Source organism: Pteropus vampyrus, unplaced genomic scaffold, assembly GCF_000151845.1.
Source record: "Pteropus vampyrus isolate Shadow unplaced genomic scaffold, Pvam_2.0 Scaffold29, whole genome shotgun sequence".
Classification (NCBI taxonomy): Eukaryota; Metazoa; Chordata; class Mammalia; order Chiroptera; family Pteropodidae; genus Pteropus; species Pteropus vampyrus.
The window spans coordinates 10835073-10844468 of NW_011888810.1; positions in this window are offsets into that span (position 1 = coordinate 10835073).

Here is a 9396-nt window from a genome sequence, read left to right on the forward strand (position 1 = left end):
CATACACCAAAATGAATCACATCCTGTATCACAAAATAAATCTAAACACATTCAAAATAGAAATCACATAAATTTTGATCTCTTCTCACAATGAAATTAAACTAGAAACCAATAACAATTACTTACCTTGTTGATGCCTTTGTATCAACTCTTGTTTTTAAAACTCCATAAAAAGCAGGTTTTCCGTGTAATACATTAAAACTCAAAACATCCTCAACAAAATATTACCAAATAGGATTCAACATAATATATAAAGAGTAATAAACCACAATTATGTGTGGTTTATCATGAGAATGCAAGGCTTATTTAATATTTGAAAACAAATAAACATATTTCACTACAGTCACAGTCTAAAGAAGAAAATTTACATGATCTTATTAATCTATGAAAAAAATGCATTTGACAAAATTTGACATCCACTGCCAATAAAAATTGTCAGTAAATCAAAAATAGAAGAGAACTTTACTCAACAAAAGGCATCTACCAAAAACAACAATGATAACAAAAACCTAACAAACAAAAAGCTACCCCTAAGTTAATGGTGAAAGACTAAATGCTTCTCCTCTAAGTTCAAGAACAAGATAAGGGTATCAACTCATATCAATCCAATTAAACACACCATTCCTATTAAACAGGAAGCTCTAGTCAGTGCAAGTTGACAGGATAATAAAATAAAAGGCATACTAATTTGAAATGAATACATAAAACTGTCCTTACTTGTAGATGACATGATCATCTATGCAGAAAATCCCAAGGAGCCTAAACAACAAAACAAAGCAAAAAATTAAAGCCTCTCAAAACTAATAAGTGAATTTAATAAGGTTGTAGGATGCAAGGTCGACTAACGAAAATCTATTGTATTCCTATGTACTGGAAATGCAATATACGATTATAAATTAAAATTCAAAAACAATATTGTAAATATTTAAAATAATTCTAAAATGATATTTCTAAAACCTCCAAGATAAAATACTTATGTATTAATATTAAAATATATACAGGAACTGTCTTCTGCAATCTGCACCACAACGATGAAAGAATGAAAGAAAACCTTAACAGAGATGCACACTGTTCAGAGATTGTAAGAGTCAACCTGGTAAATATGCCATTTCTCCCATTTTTTTTTTACAGATTTAATTCCAATCAAAATTTTATCAGTATATTTTTGTAGGTACCGAATAGCTTCCCCTAAAATGTATTTGGAACTGGGTAGGAGTGACATGACCAAGATGGTGGAATAGGAGACCATAGCCTCAGTCTCCCTACAAAGAACAAAAATTAGACAGCTTTCCTCAAGTGAAAATAGCTCTGGGAAAGCTCAGAAGTCCACCTAAAAAGTCCCAGCAACGCAGTGGAGCAAAAAAACTGATAATACTGTCACCTCAAGCTAAATGGAAAAAGTTACTGAATTTTCAGTTAACTGCACTGCTAGCACATTTGCTAGGCAACAATTAGGCCTCCAGGTAACCACCTGCAGAAACAGCCAATGGTCTTTCGGAGTTAAGGCAGCCACTATGAACTTAAAGTAACCGGGAGCTCATTATAATAGTAAAATTCCCGCCTTTGGGATAAATTTACATGTCATTTTATGAAAATGCCACACATGAGGTGTGAAGAAGCATGACCTGCTACTGCCCCTGCACCAACTCGAGGCCACCCCTCATATGCTGACGAAAATTTCCATCACGTGTATGTATTAATTTGACAGGATAAAAGCAGAGTCAGCTAAAACTTATTGGATTTCATTAACCGATGTCACCATAAAAATAAATAAATTAATTAATTTTAAAAAATAAAAGCACAGAGCCACAGCTTTGGAAATTATTCCCTGTGCACTCCTTATTTGCTACATATAAATCTAGCTTTGTATGGTAACTACTCTCGGTATGTCATCCTGTTCTTTGTTCACCAAGAAGCAAACCCAAGTTCAGTAACAATACCGCACAAAAAGAGCAGGAAGAACAGTTTCAATCTGTCTGCTTCATCCCATCCCCCAGACTGGCTCTGCTTGGCACCAAAGGGGAACTCCCAGACTTGAGAGAGTTCTCACTGGGAAAAGGAGCACGACCGGGAAAGCAACAAGCTCCCCAGCCTTTCAGGACTTTGCATGAAGGACCCGCTTCGGTTTCACTCCACCCAGACTAGTGTGGTGAGATGTCTAAAGACAGCTAGAAACAGGAAGAAAGCAGAGGCTACTGGTATCAGCCACGAAGCGGTAGTGACCACACAGTGACCACAGGCAGGAGCTTGCAGAAGCCTACTCTGCAAAGAGCTCCAACAGCCTCTGCCCCGAGGGCCTCAACAGAAGTCACTCTGGACCTCAGAGAGGCTGTTTTGCGGAACACCGCAGTTTTTGTCACTGAGGAAACCAATGGTCAGCACAGCCACCACAGACCCCAGCGGCTTTTGTCTGCAGAGCGCTCCAAAAGTTTTCGCACCGTTTGCAGACTCCAGCTACCTGAGTCCCTGCCTGCTTCTACTCTCCTCTTTCTCAGCTGGCTCAAGTAGAACCACCACAGACACCTCAAGGAACAGATTCCGCACTAGCAACCATTCCCAACCTCCACAACAAACAGCTTACGCTCCCACGACTGCTCACGTACCCGTATCTGGATTTGGCGGGATTCAGTCCCCAGCCTCCACCACCGTGCGCATACCCGCAGCTAGCACGTGCAGCCTTACAAGTCGCCCGCCGACAGCCAGACCCACACAGCTGCTCGGGAACCCGGATCTAGCGAGATTCCAAGGGCAGCCTCCACCACTGTGCGCATGCCCACAGCTAGCACCTGCCGCTTTGCAAGTCACGTGCCAACAGCCGGGCCCCACAGCTGCTCAGGTACCCGGATCTGGCGGGCTTCTATCACGAGCCTCCACCACCTTGCGCACGCTCACAGCTAACACCTGCAGGTTTGCAAGTCGCCCGCTAACAGCCATCCCCGCAGACGCTCAAGTATCCGGATACAGGTCTGCACAACGCCGTCACCACACTCCACCACTCTGCTTGTGCAGACGGCTATGGCCCCTGCCGTCTCAGCCAAGGTCCCCACAGCTACTCCCATGCCTGGATCCAGCCCCTGCTTCTTGTTGGTTCGCACACTGGTCTTCGTTCACGGAAGGCAAGGCAAGACTGGAGAAAGCGACCGACTACTCCAAAATGGTAGGTGGAGGTTTTAATAAGTAAGGGATCTTATATACGAGGCTTGATTTAGGTGGCCAAAATAAGACAAGTAGATCTCTGCACCTAACCACAGAATCTTAAAAGTTTATATAGAGGCCTTAACGAGTTTCAGTCACATATTTAGTCAAGAAGTTCTGAATAATGTACTGCTCTAAAGGCTATGACTCTAAGATGGCTCTGGCGGTGAGAATGGTGGGTAGAACGGTACATTCCAAGAACAGGGGAAGGAGTGTGGAGCCTCTAATTTCCCCTGCCCAGCTTTCAGGTCAACCTGTGGTCACATTCTCTCAATGACCTCCTCTTCCAACCCTTTTCCCTGGTGACTGGCTTTTACAATCTTATTAGTCCCCTTATTCTGCGTTATGGTGAGCAGGGGTTTCACTAGCTTGGAAGTGGCTAATTCGGTGGTTGTCTTTTAATGTGATTACGGTACATTGCAGATTGGGTTAGACAAAATTATCCACAAAATTCTGTGGAAACACAAAATGAGGCCCCAAATATAGTCCCCAAATGTCTCTGAGTACTGGGAGAAGAGTAAGAGTCTGCTGGTACACCATAGGAAAGAAGTACTACATGAGAAACAGATAAAAGAGACTCAAATTTTTGAAAGTGTGGCACATTCAGGGAATTGCAAGAAATTATATGTAGGTGGATACTTGGAAAAGTGAGGAAAGACAGACCTGACAGGATGTCTGGACCTAGTTGGTAATAGAACTTCTGTTCCATGTTCCATCAAAGACTAAATCTGATCTTTCAATATTGTCTTTGGTTAGTTCTGAACCCCAATCAAAATTTTCTTTAGAAATTCAGTAAGCAAAATCGGATTAAAACTGCAGGTTTTATAGTTTACATGTGTGTTTGTGAAGATTTTTTCCCAACTTCTATTCTGGCTGGTACTCCCTGAGATTTTTCCCTAAGCAAAATTTGAAAAATGTTGCAGTAATAATTGGGTAGTAATTAAGAGACTTCCAGAAGAGGCATGGTAAGATAATATTTACAATCTGGAGAGGAAAATGTACATACCTCTGGTCAGTATTTACAGAAGAGGAAATCTCTGAAGAACAAAAATTAAAAGCACCCTCTCTGATCAAGGTGATCACCATTGTATACCATTGTCATACATGGTGGGCATGGAGTGAGGACAAAATGAGACATCTTTCATTTACAGATGAAGTATGAAATGCTTAAGGAAAGTTTTCCCACAGCCTTTGTCACAGCCTGGCAATGCAAAAGAGAGCTGACTTAAAATCATTGTTGGGCACATACTTTATCAGAACACATTGACTAAAACAAGTTATTTAATTAGTTAAAATCTTCAGATTTTTTTCATTAAGAGGAGAAATCAGCTATTTCTGACCTATCCCTAGGTCAGAAGTTCTCTGTTCTGCAAAAATATCTATTTATAGTGAATTTTCCAGAGATGCACATTAGCTTTTGATGATCTGTGCATCTAGGCTGTCATCTGAGTGAGAGCTCTGTCTTGGTTTTTATTCATTCAAACGTTGGGTACACCTCTTACAGCATTGAATTGAAAAAGACATTAAGGGAATGCTGGTAGATTTAAATGTTACACATAAAGAAAATGAACAGAGAGAGCTTATAAGGTTTACTCACTGTCATATAGTCCTTCACAGGCCTCCTGAGAACCAACCTAGGTTACTGGAAACAGTAACCGAGGTATTTACTGATATCGTTTCAACCTCCTTACAGCCCCTTCCTGGATTCTCAACTGGACATTTTATGTCTCTCATGGAGACAATTTATAACTCAAAGGAAAGATCACATTTTTAACAAGTAATGAGTAGCAAATGCGGATGTTTCAGTTCAATTAGCTGTTTTGTAAAAACACTCAGAAATAGTAAGTTGTGCATGAGGGGGTATCAAGGCAACTAAAATCATCAATGATGCTTCCAAATTATAATTTTGCCAGAAGTTTCAAGTTCTGTTCGCATCTAATCTCTGAATGCAACTAAAGACTAGAACAATAACTTGAGTTTCACGTTATCTTTTTCCTCTGATTTCATGAGGACATGCTAAGAATGTTTAAAAATGGGCATAGCCAGCCAGCCAGAAGAATAATGAAAGTAAATCTAAAAGGTTTGAAGCATCTACTCAAGAGACACATTGTTTTTTTGTTTTTTTGTTTTTTTGTTTTTTTTGTAAATGAGTCAACTTTTTGTATGCAAATTTGTATTAGAAAATCCCACTTAAACCCAAAAGGGTGTAAAACTCTTTGGAGCTCTCAGCAGCGATTGGGTATTTGGCCTCCTATGACTGAAGAATGAGCACTGAAGTTTTTTCTCATTCAGGTCAGATTGACAGTGTCTCCAGAAAAACCCTGACTTGCCTAGAGCTAGGTAATGAATAATTAAGATGTAGGGACAGATATGGTGACTCTCAGCTCGCTTGATATCTTCAGATGCCAGTGGGCTTTCAGACTGTAAAGCTCTGAGAGTACGTTCTTTTCTGATGACTTAGACTGAGGAGAGAATCAGTAGGAAGGAAAGCAATTATACTCATTGTGTAACTTAATGACACAATGTAATGTGTCTGCTAAGTAGATGTGAATATATGTGGGTTATTAAAGCAAGGTTATGGATCTGAAGAAAGCAATAACCAAACTCTAAAACATTTATGACAATATTTAGCAAGCTAATATTAAACAGACTTTTAAGAAGTTTCAAGCAACTTCATGTAATAAATGGAATTAACCAAAAAGAAACAGCAGCTCCAAAAAATATCAGTCTAATCAATCTTTTTCTCATTTTGTAATAATTTATTCGTATTATTCTCCGACACTGTGAACATATGTGTTTATTTCTGCTTTGATGTATTGAAATTCATTACCAAGGGGCTTTTTCTAAATATCCTCTGAAATATTTATATAAATTACAGACATAACAATATTGTTTATAAATTGACTTTTATTTTATTCTTTCTTTTTTCTGCACCCAAGTCTTAGTTCTAATCTCAGCATCTAATTGCTGTGCTTCTGTTAGTGGGTGCAGGGAGAAGATATCAGGGTTTATAACTCTCCATCTGTACTGTCAGTTCTAGAAAGTTAACATTTGTTGCATAATATTGATTTTAATATATATATCATAAACATTTTTTTGCAGGATAGTATGACCTTATGCATCGATAGCATTTGTTATTGCTAAGTGTATTATGGAGTGTTGATAGCATATATTTGCTCTATGCCAGACCAAGAATTTTTTGCTTTTTAATTTAATCCATTAGTAAAGACAATACTATTACTTATTTCTTTTTAGTTGCAGAAAATATACATAAAATTTATCATTTTAATGACTTTTAAGTGTATAGTTAGGTGGTTTTAAGTTTGCTCACATTGCTGTACAACCGTTACCACCATCCATCTCCAGAACCTTTTTATATCTTGCAAAACTGAAAATCTATCCATTAAACCAGCAGTCCCCAACCTTTTTGGCACGGGGAACTGTTGCTCCTATGAGAATGTAATTCTGATGATCTGAGGTGGAGTTGAGGCAGTGATGCTAGTGCTGGGGAACAGCTGTAAATACAGATGAAGCTCTGCTCGCTTCAGATGAAGCTTTGTTCCTACAAGGCCATGGACAGGAACCTGGGTCTGTGTCCCAAGGATTGAGGACGCCTGCATTAAACAATAACTTCTCATTACTCTCTTCCCTACCTCTGATAACCACCACCCTACTTTCTGTCTCTTTGAATTTGGCTTCTCCATATATCCCATGTGATGGAATCATGCAGTATTTGTTCTGTCACTGGTTTATTTCAGTTAGCACAATGTCATCAAGATTCAACCATGTAGTAGTATATGTCAAAATTTCATTACTTTTTATGGTTGAATAATATTCCATTATATGTAGATGCCACATTTTATATATCCATTTATCCATTGATGAGTATTTGGGTTGTTTCTGTCTTTTGACTAATGTACATAATGCTGTTATGAATATGGGTGTACAAATATCTGTTCAAGTACCTGCTTTCAATTCTTTTGGTTATATAATGGAATTGCTGGAACATACTGTAATTCTATGTTTATTTTTTGTTTTTGAGAAACTGTCATACTATTTTCTGCAGCTGCTGCCCCATTTTACATTTCTACCAGAAATGTACAAGAATTCCAACTTTTTCACATACTTGCCAATATTTGTTATTCTCTGGGTTGTGTGTTTGTGTGTGTCTTAATAATAGCCATCTTAATGGTGTAAAGTGTTACTTCATTGTGGTTTTAATTCGCATTCCCCTAATGATTAGTTATGTTGAGCAGCTTTTTATGTGCCTATTGCCATTTGTCTTTCTTCTTTAGAAAAATGCTATTCAAATTTTTTGCCTATTTTTTAAATCAGGTTTGTTGTTGTCATTGTTGTTAAGTAAATTATGTTCTTAATTTTTTTACAGTTTTAGTATTTCTAAATTTATGGTTTTGGACATTATTCAAGTGTCTTAACAAATGAGTTTTCCCTACGTAAATTTTCATTGATTCTCTTTGCATCTTTCGGCATGGATATATATACACATTTTACTAAATACACTCAAATATTTAACCTGAACTAAACTGGCATCAGCAGATTCGGTCATAAAGCAATTGTGGTCAAAATAGTGGTCAAAATAGTTGTCAAAAAGGCCAAACTAGTTATCTCTTATAAGCCATAATTTCTCCAAAGGAAGTAAAAAAAAAACTAGTAGCTATTAGTTGTGTATTATAAAAATAAAGAAATGTGTTGACATGATTTTACTTTAGAAATAATAGAGCTAAATTTGGTTGAGCATGGTCTAATAAAACGGGGGCAGTAGCAACCAGACCCCTTAGAACCTAATGTGTCTTTGGCATCTCCACTTAGATATCCATCTGAAAAGCAGTAAATCTAAAACAGAACTCATTCTTTCTGTCCAAAACCTGACCTTCATTTTAGTTCTCCCTTTCAAGCAGTATCACTACTACCCATCTGCATACTCAAGTCAACAGCTTCACAGACATCTTAGATAATTCTGCATACTCTCATTCCCCCGCATCCAATCCAAATGTGAATTCTACCCCTGCAAGTATTTCGTAAATTTATTAACCTTTTTTTCATCCCCTTTGATATTTTTTGTTTCCCAGGCCATCGTGACAAACAAATTGGAACAATTTCATAACTAGACTCACTGATTTCATTTTTGTCTCTCACCAGTCCATCTTCTAATCATAAATCTTTCTAAAATACAAACCTGTTAACATGTCACTCTTACCTAATAATTTTTATAAGGTTCTCAGTGCTATTAAGAGAAAGTCAACAGCTCGTGATTTAGCTCGAAAGGACCATTATGACTGTGCCATGATTTTTGATCTCTGCATACTTTTTTTTTTACCCTCACCACAACCCTTCTACCTTAGGTAAATTCCCCAAATGCATATTCTCATTTCTAGGACTTTGCACACATTGTCATTTGTGTCTACTTCTGCATGACTTGTCGGTTTAGAAGAAATTCTATGATTGTCTTTTCTCAACTCTCAATATCTGAGTAAAATGGCCTCTCAGCTTTCAATCACCTGTGACTCCCTTAAAGTAATTTATCACACTGTATTATAATATGCTTTTAAATCATCTATAGCCCCACCAAACTAAATTCTATGAGGGCAAGTAATGCATCTGTTTTGTACATAGGTCTATTCAGTTCCCTACCCAAATGCTTGATGTCCTTGCAAAACAAAATTCATGTGTTTAAGTCCTAAACCTCAGCATCTTAGAATGTAACTGTATTTGGAGATAGGACCTTTAAAGTGGTAATTAAGGTTAAATGAGGTCAGATGGGTGGACCTTAATCCAATACAACTGGAGTCCTCTATAAGAAGAGAAAGAGACACCAGGAATATATGTGCCCAGAGAAAAGACCACGTAAAGACACAGTAAGAAGGTGACCATCTGCAAGCCAAAGAAAGAGGCCTCAGGAGAAACCAAATCAGCTGATATTTTAATCTTGGACTTCCAGCCTCCAGAACTCTGAGAAGTAAATTTTTGTTGTTTAAGCCACCCAGTCTATGGTATTTTGCTATGACAGCCCTAGCAGACGAATACAGTTTATAAATGTTGACAGTCAACAACAAAAAAATGTGTTGAATTAATAAAACTTAGAAAGGCATAGTCAAGGAAAATTTTCATGGATTTCTAATTGAACTTTGCCCTGATTATTACAAGTTTTGTACCTATTTATTCCGCATATATGTATATTTT